The sequence below is a fragment of the Sminthopsis crassicaudata genome, chromosome 3, assembly GCF_048593235.1.
Source record: "Sminthopsis crassicaudata isolate SCR6 chromosome 3, ASM4859323v1, whole genome shotgun sequence".
NCBI classification, from domain to species: Eukaryota; Metazoa; Chordata; class Mammalia; order Dasyuromorphia; family Dasyuridae; genus Sminthopsis; species Sminthopsis crassicaudata.
Genome location: NC_133619.1, coordinates 288,995,968 through 289,008,692, shown reverse-complemented (window position 1 = coordinate 289,008,692; position 12,725 = coordinate 288,995,968). Strand labels below are relative to the sequence as shown.

The window sequence follows — 12,725 nt, the reverse complement described above, 5'->3', positions numbered from 1 at the left end:
AATCAAATTAACCAAAATTTTATCTATCTTTTTTTTTTTCATGAAACCAACTCTTAGTTTTATTAATTACTTTAATAGTTTTCTTTGTTTCTATTTTATAAAAATCTCCTTAGAATTTCAGGTATTTAATGGGGGGGGGGGTTGTTCTTTTCTATCTTTTTTAGTTGCATGTCCAATTCATTGATCTACTTTTTCTCTATTTTATTCTATTATTTCCCTTACAAAATAATAATAGGTTTTGGTATATTGTCCCATTATTGTTATTTTCTTGGATGAAATTATGGATCATTATGTTTGACCCACTTTCTTTATAATTAGATTATTTAATTTCCAATTGGTTTTTAGTGTATCTTTCTCTTTCCTTTCATTTATTTATTTATTTATTTTTATTTCATTGTGGTCTGGAAAGGAAGCATTTGCTATTTCTGCTTTTTTACATTTGATTGTTTTTAATGACCTAATAAATGGTCAATTTTTGTCTAGGTGCTATGTTCTGCTGAGAAAAAGGTACATGTTTTTCTGTTCCTATTCAATTTTCTCCAGAGGTCTATCATATATAGGGTTTGTAGGATCCTTTTAACTCCTTAGTTTCCTTCTTATTTTATGGTTAGAGTTGTCTAATTCTGAGAGGGCAAGGTTAATATCCCTTACTAGACTAGTTTTTTGCTTCCTTAGATTATTTCTTCCTGTAACTAAGTTAAAATCTTCTCTAGGGATTTGTCTGCTCTACCAGTTGGTGCATACACATCTGGTATTGCTACTTCATTATTTATGGTACTATTTATCAAGATGTACTTTTGTTCCTTATCTCTTTTAATAGATCTATTTGTTTTTGTTTTTTTTTTTTGTTTTTTTCACTTTTGCTTTATCTGAGATAAGAATTGCTACCCCTATTTTTTTTTTTTTTTTTACTTCAGGTGAAGCATATGCTGAAGCACTTTACTTTTAGACTGTATGTGTCTTTCTGTGTCAAATGTGTTTTTTGTAAATTGCAATATATTATAGGATTCCTTTTTTTAACCTACTCTGCTTTTTACTTCCCTTTTATAGGAGAGTTCAATCCATTGACATTCCCAATTATGATCACTAGCTCTGTATTTCCTTCCATTCTATTTTTCACTCTAAATATACTTTTCTTCTTTCTTTCCACCCTGTCTTTAGTTGTGTATTTTTTTAACCCAGCCCACCCACTATCTTATCTCCCATCTTTTAATCAACATTCCTTCCCTTTTCTTATCTTTCCCACTAGTGTTTCTGCCCTCCCTTCTATCCTTTCCCTCCTTTTTGTTTTTATTCTTTCTCCTTCTACTTCTTTTTAGGAGTGGCTAAATTTCTCTACCCAACTGAATGATTAAGTTATTATCTCTTAGAGTCAAAACTGATGAGTTCAAGCTTTGGAAAATGCTCATCCCCTCCTTTTTTCCTCCCAAGTATAATATATCTTTTGCATCTCTTCATGTGAACTGATTTTCTCATACCTTTCCTTTCTTCTTTTTCCAGTACCAATCTTTTCCAACCTCTTAATATCAAAGTCCATTCACAATCACACCCTCAGTCTCTGTGATACCCCTTTTTGTCAGCTCCAGTAACAAATATAGTTCTCAAGAGTTACAAATTCTGTTTTCCCATTTAGTAATATAAACAGTTTAAACTTTAAATAATATATATTTTCCCCTGTTTACCTTTATATTATTCTCTTGAGTTCTGTATGTGTAGATTAAATTTTTTCTTTAGTTTTGTTTTTTTCAACAAAAATCATTGCAAGTCTCTTACTTCATTGAAGCTTCATCTCTTTCCCTGAAAAATGATGCTCAGTTTTGCTAAATAGTTAATTCTTGGTTGTCATCTTTGGTCCTTTGCCTTTATGGATATGTTATTCTAGGTCCTCTGATCCCTTATTTTAGAAGTTGCCAGATCCTGATAATCCTGACTGTTGCTCCTTGATATTTGAATTATTTTTGTCTGGCAGCTTGCAGTATTTTTAACTTGAGATTGTAGTTTTGGAGTTTCAAGAAAATATTCCTTGCACTTTTCCTTGTGGGATCTCTTTCAAAAGTGATCTATGGATTCTTTCAATCAGTAATTCTTCCTCTGTTTCTAAAATATTGAGGTAGTTTTCCTTAATGATCTCTTGTACAATACTATCCAGGCTCTTTATTTTTATTTATTTATTTTTTTTTTGGTCATGGCCTTCAGGTAAGCCAATAATTTTTAAATTGTCTCTTCTGGATCTATTTTCCAGGTTGGCTGTTTTTCCAATTATGTATTTCACAATTTTTCAATTTTTTTCATTCTTTTTAGTTTGTTTGATTGATTCTTGCTATTTCAAAAAGTCATTAGTTTCTGTCTTTCTCTGTTCCAATTTTTAATATGTGAGTTTCTTCATCTAGCTTTTGTATGTCTTTTCCCATTTGGTTAATTTCTTACTCATTTTCTTTCCTTTTCTTTTCGTATTTCCACTTTTTTTTTTTTTTTTTTTTTTTACTTTTATGGCTGCGCTCTGCTCCTGTGGTAAAGGAGGTACTATCACAAACTTCAAACTTTCGGGCAGCTCCAAACCTTGATTTTAGCACAGGGGATCCTTGCTTTTGAAAGGTGTTTCTTTGCCTGCTCTTTTTGGGAAACAGCTTGACTTTCCAGAGTTTCCCCTCTGACATGGTACTGAAAACTGGCCCTCAGATCTGCTCCTCTACTGAGCCAGGATTAAGGGTCTTAGTTGTTGATCTGCTATGATTAAGACTCTCTCTCAAAAGCTTTGTCAGAGTCTCTGTGATCTGGGCTGCACCATTTTCACACCATTGAGACTGACCTTTCTTGAATTTTTTTTCCAGTCTGTCTTGAGCTGGAGAGAAGTTTCATTTGGTAAGATTCTTTTGAGAGGCTTGCTTTCATGTGATTTTTCAAGAGAAACTGGGACAGCTCAATCAGCCTCCTGACTTTACTTCACCATTTTAGCTCCATCCCTGGAAGTATGATATAGAATTTTCTTTCTCTGTTTTAGTTCTTTCTGGTTTAGGTATGAGTATCATATTTATATGATTAAAGGAGTTTGGTCAGACTCTTTCTTTGCCTATTTTTCTAGATAGTTTATATAGTATTGGGATTAGTTGTTTCTTGAATATTTCATACATTTTACTTATGAACCCCTCTAACCCTGAGGATTAGCTATTAAGGAGTTCATTATTTGCTTTTTCAATTTTCCATTTTTTTTTAAGATGAGGTTATTGAAGCTTTCTATTTGCAGATTCTTAATTAGGGTAATTTATATTTTCATAAATATTTTTAAATTGTTTTCAGATTGTCAGATTTATTGGCAGGTAATTGGGCAAAATATTTCCTAATGGTTGCTTTATTTTCTTCTTTATTGATGGTGATTTCACCCTTTGTTACTTTTGATACTGGATATTTGCTTGAATAAGTGACCATTCAAAAATAAAATCTTCATATCTCAGAACTTGCAAAGAATTAGTAGAATCAAGATGGTATCTTACCATTCTGGAGAGTAGTTTGGATCTATGCTCAAAAAGTTTTCAAACTGTGCATGCCCTTTGATCCAGCAGTGTTTTTACTGGGATTATATCCCAAAGAAATTTTAAAGGAAGGAAAGGGACCCATATGTGCAGAAATGTTTGTGACAGCCCTCTTTACAGTGACAAGAAACTGGAAACTGAGTGGATGCCCATCAATCAGAGAATGACTGAATAAATTATGGCATATGAATACTATGGAATACTATTGTTCTGTAAGAAACCACGAGCAGGATGATTTTAGAGAGGCTAGGAGAGAACTATATGAACTGATGCTAAGTGTAAGGAGCAGAACTAAGAGATCATTATACACAGTAACATCAAGACTGTATGATGATGAATTCTGATGGATATGGCTCTCTTCAATACTGAGATGATTCAAACCAGTTCCACTTGATCAGTGATGCAGAGAGCCATCCAGCCACCCAGAGAGAGAAAGTGGGAACAGATGTGGAATACAACATATACGGTTATATATATATATATATATATATATATATATATATATATATATATATATATATATATATATATATGCTCTAACATATATTTCAACATATTTAACATTTATCGCGCTATCTATCTGCCAGCTAGGAGAGGAGGTGGGAGTATAAGGGGAAAATTTTCAACAAAAGGCTATGCAAGGGTCAATATTGGAAAAATTACCTGTGCATATGCTTTATAATTAAAAAATTTTAATAAATTTTAAAAAATATATATAAGCACGAATTATAACTAATTATATATATTAAAACCATTGATAGATGAGCTTATCAGTCAAATAGAAGATGGCATGATGACTTAACTTGATCTAAAGGGGCTGGTGAGTATATCAAAAGATAATAAGAAAGATCTTTTAAAATAATAATTATATATTCTGTTGAAAAGAATGCACTGCTACACAGACAGTAATTTTGAAAGTATTCTGATGCATTAAATCCTTAGTCTATATGAATCAAGAACTGCAAATATGATGTGCTAGTACATTTTACAGTACATTTAGGTTATAAAGTCTCAATGCTATCTTCTAGTCTCAATGCTAAGGACTTGTTATTATTCATAGCAAAAGATCTATAACTTTCTATTTTTTCCAACTGAAATTTATATAAAGGAAATGAATTTTCATCCTCCTCTAGTTTATTCAGATACAGAGTACATGAAATATGATAATTTTATCCTGTCTAGATACCAGGATCAAAGTCTATATCTATACTGGCATTTCAAAAGAGAATATTTTTTTGGTGTACCAGTGGAATTGTTTCTTTCTCAAAGGAGCTAAGAGAATCACACAATGTAGCATATTGTCAGTATTTGAGAATGATGTCAATGTTAAAAATGTTGCTCAATATACAATTTCACTGAATGGATCAATTCATTTTAACACTGCAAAGGGCATAGCACTCATATAGCCTCACATATTTCAATAACTCATTTTTTACATAAACAAAAAAAAGAATACTTGCAATAGTGACATTTCATGTGAAACAACTACACATAGTATACTTTGATAATGGTATATTATTTTTCATATTTTATCTTTCTAATGAAATTGAATGTATTGTTTTATTAGATATAAAGAAGATTGGTAGGTAGAGATTTTCAAGAGGAAATTGAAGCAATAGGAACTGAAGTGTGGTTTTTCTATGGTAACATATCTAGCCAATGGTAAACATCATTTTCCTGATTCTGATTCTCATCTTTATATTCTTTCCATGAGATTGATTTCAATTAGCATTTTCTTTAAAAATATGTTGGAATGACTTGTTATTTCCTTTTCTAGTTTTTTTTTTTTTGTTTTTGTTTTTTGTTTTTTAACAGACAAGGCAAACAGAATTAAATAACTTGCTCAAGGTCCTATAGCTAGTAAATGTCTGAGATTGTCTTTGGGCACCTAGCTCCCCCTTGAAATGTGGTTACCAAAAATTGTTTACATTATGGATACAATGTTAGGTACTTATTCTAGAAAATCTATTTTACAAATTTCTGATTGTGAAAATTCTTCAACTTGAAGTTATTCCTGAGTCAGTTTTAAAGTTAATGCTACCCAGAAAACAACAGCAACAATAACAACAACAACAACAATAACAACAAAACATTTTCTGGATAAAAATTTAAATTCTAGAATCATGCTGCCTAGAAATTTCCTTTGCTCCACTCCAAATCCACTTCTCTACAGAAGATATTGGAATCTAGAACTATTTTCTAAGAATTACTTTTTGGAGCTAAATAAGTCTGCACTTTTTTGCTTATATCAAAATTTTGTTGCTTACTTATTGAGAACTTCCCTTCCTAGTCATTTACTTTTCAGAAAACATGTCTACCTCTATCATGTACTTCTGTTCAAAAGTACCATCATCCAATCCTATGGGGAGCAAAGATAAATAACTTCCCAATCTCACTTACCCAAACACTACTAGTATTCTAGAATAAATGCCCAACATTTATGAAAAAAGAGCAGGAAGAAATTGTAGAGGGCCTGAATTCTGATAAGATAATGATTCTCTAAGCACATACTTAGTGTGGTACTTAATGTAATATAATGATGTAAAGTTCTACAGCTGGTGCTTGCTCAGTGTGATGTAGTGATGTAATCCTACTGAAATATTTAAGGGCTGGGACAACTAGGAATGCTCTCTGTCATAGACACAAGAGAAGAAGCCAGATTCCAGACTCCATCTTTGATCAGCCACAGGGCCCTCCTGCCTTCTTCACTCCTCTACTAAGATCAAGGACTTGGGCTAATCCAGAAGTCCTCCAAAGAGTTAGCCTTGACTTTACAAGAAACTAAATTCTGTCCATTATTCTCATTTTTGGGTCAGTAAAAAAGGAGTCTCTAAGGATAAGTCCATTGACCTTAATCGCTTTGTGGAATCACTAGGAATTAAGCTGAAATAATTCACTGTTATTTGTGCATGTATATACACATGCATATAACCACAAACTACTGTAATATGTAGTGATTCTGAAATATTTGAGTAATTATTATATGTCATATTTTATAATATTCTCCGTAATTTTCTGGAGGTCTTGGGGCAGCCTTCCTTTCAGCAGGATAATCACCAAGAGAATAGCCAGATGTTAATATCCAAATCCTTTATTATTTCCTTCACAATATAGTTTCCTTGCCTGGGCCTCAGGCTACCTTTCTTAGAGGCCTTCTGGTGTCTTGGTTTCAATAAAGAAGTGCAGGAGGCCAAGCCAGCCACCACAAGGCTGGTGAAAATTAAATGAATCTCTCTGAATCCAAGGCTAGGGCTTATGCTTCAGCCTCTAGACACTACAAAGGTGAACAATGGGATGAATGTGTCTCTGGAACCCTTGGAGTCGTGTCTGGCTCTCACTCTGGCTGAGTTTGTTGCAGTTTTATATATTCTCTATTTTGAATATAAGCCAATCATTATATCACTAGGAAACTATTATTTGTTATAAGATTAAATCAATCATACTGAACTTAGAGAACAATTAATCACCATGCTAAACTAAATAACCATTGTTTCATCAATTCCACTGAATTAGCACTTTGTAAGAATCCTTGTTTTAAGTACAGAGTTCTAGCCCATAACAATATTTTAACTTATATTAATTAAATGAATTAGTGTCTTCTAAATGGTTGTATAGAATTTGAAATAAAGGAAGCAATTTTCCCAAATTTGGTTAAAATGTATGAAGTTGAAGATATAATACATTTGTACTCTATATAATTATCTGCTTTGCCCTTTTATAATTAAATGTTCCAGAAACAACCAATGTTAAAATAGCTCATAGGTTCATTATTAGTTCTATAATTTCAGCTATGAATATTTACACTTGTAGAAAAGAAATTTAACACGAAACTATGAAGTAGATCTTAATAACATTAGTTTTGCCTAAGAATATCTTAGGCATTTTAAACTAATTCATCTTCCCTCATATCAATTTTGTGGCCTTAACTGACTCTTGAATATTTATTTTCTTCATACATTTCCATATCATTTTAATTCAAATGTTCACATCTAGAAGTCCTATGCATCAGGCTTTCTATATGCAATGAGATAAATGCAATACATTCAAAAAACATCCCTTCAAAACTGGGCTGGTATGTTTGCAGTGATGATTCAGCATTTTAGATAGTTTTGTTTGGCATTATTAAAATAGTCCTCATACTTCCTAGTAAAACACATTAATAATTTCACTAATAGAAATATGAATTTTAAGCTTATCCATTCCACAAATAACTTACTAATTGTTAAAGAATAGTGTAACCTTTCCCACACATACACAAATTACTTGATTTAGTTGTAACCTCAATGATACTTTATAAATTGATTACACAATGCATTTTTTAACTTACTAACAAAGTTAATACAATCCTGGGGAATTTTTTTTAAACTGTGAAATCTGTTATGAGATATGTTTCAAACATAATGGTTTGGAGATTTTTAGTGGTTGAATTAGCAAAGCAATAAATAAAATGGAATTCAAAGAAGTATGTTCTGAAATAATTTTGCATTTAATGATGCATTTTGACTGATAAATGACTGATGACAGATAAAGTAAAGAAACTTGAACAAACCATGTATATAGTTTCCAGGTTATTTTAGCTCTTCAGTCATTACTAAACCACTGGTATAAGTAGAAATGAACAAAGGTTACAATTATGAGCAGAAACAGTTGTAAATAGTTTCCATGGTTATACATTGTTTTAATTAATTAATTATTTTTCATACATATTGCTTTATGAATCATGTTGGAAGAGAAAAATCAGATCAAAAAGAAAAAGCCATGGAGAGAGGAGGGAAAATGAAAAAAAATAAGTGAATATAGAATGAGTGAATTGATATTCAATCCCCATAGTTCTTTTTTCTGGATGCAGATGGCATTTTCTATCCAGAGTCTGTTGTGATTACCTTGGAGCCCTGAACCACTGGGAAGAACCAAATCCTTCACATTTGATCATTTCACATTTTTGCTGTTATTGTACCCAATGTATTCCTGGTTCTGCTGGTTTCACTCAGCCTCAGTTCATATAAATCTTTTCAGACTTTCTAAAGTCAACTTGTTCACAATTTCTTATAGAACAATAAAATTCCATAACCTTTGTATACCTCAACTTCATATACCACATCTACTCATTTTCCAATTCTTTGCTGCCACAAAAAGAGCTGCTACATTTTTGCACTTGTGAGTTTTTCTCTTTTTTATGATTTCCTTGGGATACAGACCCAGTAGTGGCACTGCTAAGTCAAAGGATATTATACATGTCTTTATAGCACTTTGGGCATAGTTTCAAATTGCTCTCCAGAAAGATTGGATCATTTCACAACTCCAGCAAAATGTGTTGGTGTCCCAGTTATCCCACATGCTCCCCAACATTCTGTCATCTTAGCCAATCTGAGAAGTGTGAAGTGGTATCTCAGAGTTTTAATTTACATTTCTATAATCTATAGTTATTAAAAACATTTTTTCATATGACTATAGATGACTTTAATTTTATCATCTAAATATAGTATATTCATGTCTTTGACCATTTAGCAATTATAGAATGATATATAAATTTGACACCATTCTTTATATAATTTAGAAATGAGGCCTTTTTTTCTGAAACACTGGCTGTAAAAAAAATTTCCCAATTCTGTATTTCCCTTTTAATTTTGTTTCTGTCAATTTTCTTTGTGTAAAAACTTTTTAAATTAATTAATCAAAATTGTCCATTTTGCCATTCATAATGTTCCTTTTTAGTCATAAATTCCTACCTCCTACAAAGATCAAATAGATAAATTATCCCTTGTTCTCCTAATTTGCTTATGTTATCACCCTTTATGCCCAAATCATGTACACATTTTGACCTTATTTTGGTATGAGGTGTGAGATGTAGATCTATGCCAAGTTTCTGAGGTATTATTTTGCAGTTTTCCCAGAAATGTTCACCAAATAGTGAATTCTTATTCCAGAAGCTAGAGGTTGGGAGTTTATCAAATAATAGATTGTTATAAGCCTTGGTTATTGTGATGTGTGTAGCTAATCTATGCCACCGGTCCTGACTACTACTTTATAATATAGTTTTCAATCTGGTACTGCTAAGCCATCATCCTATGTAGTTTTGTTTTGTTTTCTCATTAATTCTCTTGATCTTTTATTCTTCCAGATGAATCTGGTTATTATTTTTTTCTAGTTCTGTAAAATAATGTTTTGGTGATTTGAACGGTATAGCACAGAACAAATAGACCAATTTAGGCAGAATTGTAGTTTTTATTACATTAACTCAGCCAATCCATAAGGAATTGATAGTTTTTCAATTGTTTAAATCTGACTTTGTTTGAGAAGTGTTTTGCAATTGTGTTTATATAATTCCTGGATTTGTTTTGGAAAATAGACACTCAAATATTTTATTTTAAATGGAATTTCTTTATCTCCTGCTGTTGGGCTTTCTCAGTAATATATGGAAATGCTGATGATCTGTGTGGACTTCTTTTATATCCTGCAACTTTGCTAAAGATGTCAATTGTTTCCAGTAAAATTGTGGATGATTTTCTAGGATTCTCTAAGTATATCATCATATCATCTTCAAAGAGTGATGATTTTTTTCCTCATTGCCTATTCTAATTTCTTTAATTCCTTTTTTTTTCTTTTCTTACTGCTAAAGCCAACATTTCTAGTACAATGTTCAATAATTGTGGTGATAATGGGCATCCTTGTTTCATCCCTGTTCTTACTTGGAATTTGTCCAGCTTCTCTCCTTTACAAATAGATTTTAGATAGATACTGCTTATTATTTTGAGGAATTATCTCTTTATTCCTATAGTCTCTAATGTTCTTAATAGTAATGGGTGATATATTTTGTGAAAAGCATTTTCTTCATCTATTGAGATTATCATATGATTTCTGTTGGTTTTGTTATAGAAGGGTTGATTGTGGTCATAGTTTTCCTGATATTAAACAAGCCTTAAATTCCTGATATAACTCCCACTTGGTCACAGTGTATTATCCTTCAGATAAATTGCTGTAATCTATTTGCTAATATTTTATTGAAAAAATTTTGCATTGATATTCATCATGGAGATTGATCTATAATTTCCTTTCTCTGTTTAGTCTCTTCCTTCTTTAGTTATCAATGCCATATTTATGTCATAGAAGTAATTTGACAGGACTCCTTTCCCTATTTTTTCCAAATTGTTTGGATAGCATAAGAATGAATTGTTCTTTAAATGTTTGATAGAATTCACTTGCAAATCCATTTGGCTCTATTTTTAAAAAAAATTTTTAATGGCCTGTTCAACTTCTTTTTCTAAAATAGGACTATCTAAATAATTTATTTCCCAGTGAATTTATATTTTTATGGATATATATCCATTTTGGTTAGATTGTCCTACTTGTTGCCATACAGTTGAGAAATATAGCTTCTATTAATTGCTTTAATTTATTTTCATTTATGGTATGTTCACTCTTTTCATTTTTGATGTTGATGATTTGTTTTTTGTTTTTCTTTTTCTAACCAAATTAATCAAAATTTTGTCTATTTTGTTCATAATGGCAATTCTTAATTTTATTAATCCGTTCAATATTTTATTATTTTATTAATTATTTTTTAAATTTTATCTCCTTTTATTAATCTCTCCTTTGAGTTTTAGAATTTCTAAGTTGGTATTTAATTGGGAGTGTTAACATTATTTTTCTAACTTTTTCAGTTGCATGCCAAATTCCTTTTGTACTTTCTCTATTTTATTCATAACATTTTCCCTAAGAACTGCTTTGACTTCAAACCTTGCATTTTAATATGTTGTCTTATTATTGACATTCTCTTGGATGAAAATATTGTTAGTTTCTTTGATTTATTGTTTGACTTATTCATTCTTTAGAATTAGATTATTTAATTTTCAATTGGTTTTTAGTCTTTCTTTTCTTGGCCTTTTATTGAGTTTGATTTTTATTGTATCATGATCTGAAAAGGAACCATTTACTATTTCTGCCTTTCTTCATTTGATTGTGAAGTTTTTAAGCTCTGATTCATGGTCAGTTTTTGTGTAGATGCCATGTACTGTCTAGAAAAAAGTATATTCCTTTTTGTCTCTTACCAATTTTCTTCAAAGATCTATCATATCCTATTGATATGATCCTATTAACCTCCTTCTTTCTTTCTTGTTTATTTATGATTAGATTTATCTGATTATGAGAGGGGAAGTTTATGGTTCCCCACTAACATAGTTTTTCTGTCCATTTATTCCTGTAACTAGCTTAAAATCTTCTCTAGGAAGTGGTATGTTCTACCACTTGGTTCATATAAATTTTAATATTGTTACTACATTATTATTTATTTTAAGATTTATCAAGATGTACTCTGCTTCCTTATCTCTTATAATTAGATCTATTTTTATTTTTGCTTTATCTGAAATCAGAATTGCTATGCTTTTTTTTTTTTTTTTACTTGAGATGAAGTATAAGCTACAAAGCCTTTCTACCTTTATTCTATGTGTCTCACTGTGTCGAATATGTTTTTGTTTTTGTTTTTTGGTAAACAAAATATTGTCGGTTTCTGTTTTTTAAGGTTTCTGTTTTCTAATCCACTCTGCTATTCACTTCATTTTTATGGAGAGTTCATTCCATTTACATTCTGAGTTGCCAACTCTGTATTTCCTTCTATCCTGTTTTTTTTTTTTCCCTGTAAACATTTTTCTTCTCTCTTTCCAACCTTACCTTAGCAGTGTCCTGATTTTTTTTTGACCCACCTTACCTACTACCTTGTCTTCTATCACCTCTCTCCCTTCTCTTTGTAGTGTTTTGTTTTTCTAACCCCTGCTACCCACCATTTTTCTTCTACCATCCCTTCTTCCTTCTCTTAGCTTTTTTTCCCTAGTATTTCTGCTTTTTCTTCTATCCATCCCTCTCTTTTCTTTCCTCTTTCTATTTTTACTTATTTGTAGGTTTAGATAAATTTCTATAACCAACTAAATAATTGTTATTCCTTTTTGACCTGAAATTGATGAGATCAAGCTTCAGACATGCTCATCCCCTTCCCTTGTTTCTCTCCATTGTAATAGGTCTTTTGTGCCTCTTCATGTAAACTAATTTGTCCCATTATACCTCCCCATTTTGCTCTTCTCCCAGTAAGGCATTTTTCCCACCCTTTAATGTTGTTTTTCTTTGATATTATCACATCAGAGTCCATTCACAACCACACATCACATCCAGATGATGCCCCCCCTCTGTCTACTCCAGTAACAG

The 12,725-nt window shown here is 31.3% G+C and overlaps 1 protein-coding gene across 4 annotated transcripts in view; it reads left to right on the top strand.

Annotated features, from left to right (window-relative positions):
* Positions 1 to 12,725, top strand: part of IL1RAPL1 (interleukin 1 receptor accessory protein like 1) — a 1,478,533-nt gene that overhangs the window by 656,142 nt on the left and 809,666 nt on the right. The window lies entirely within an intron of this gene.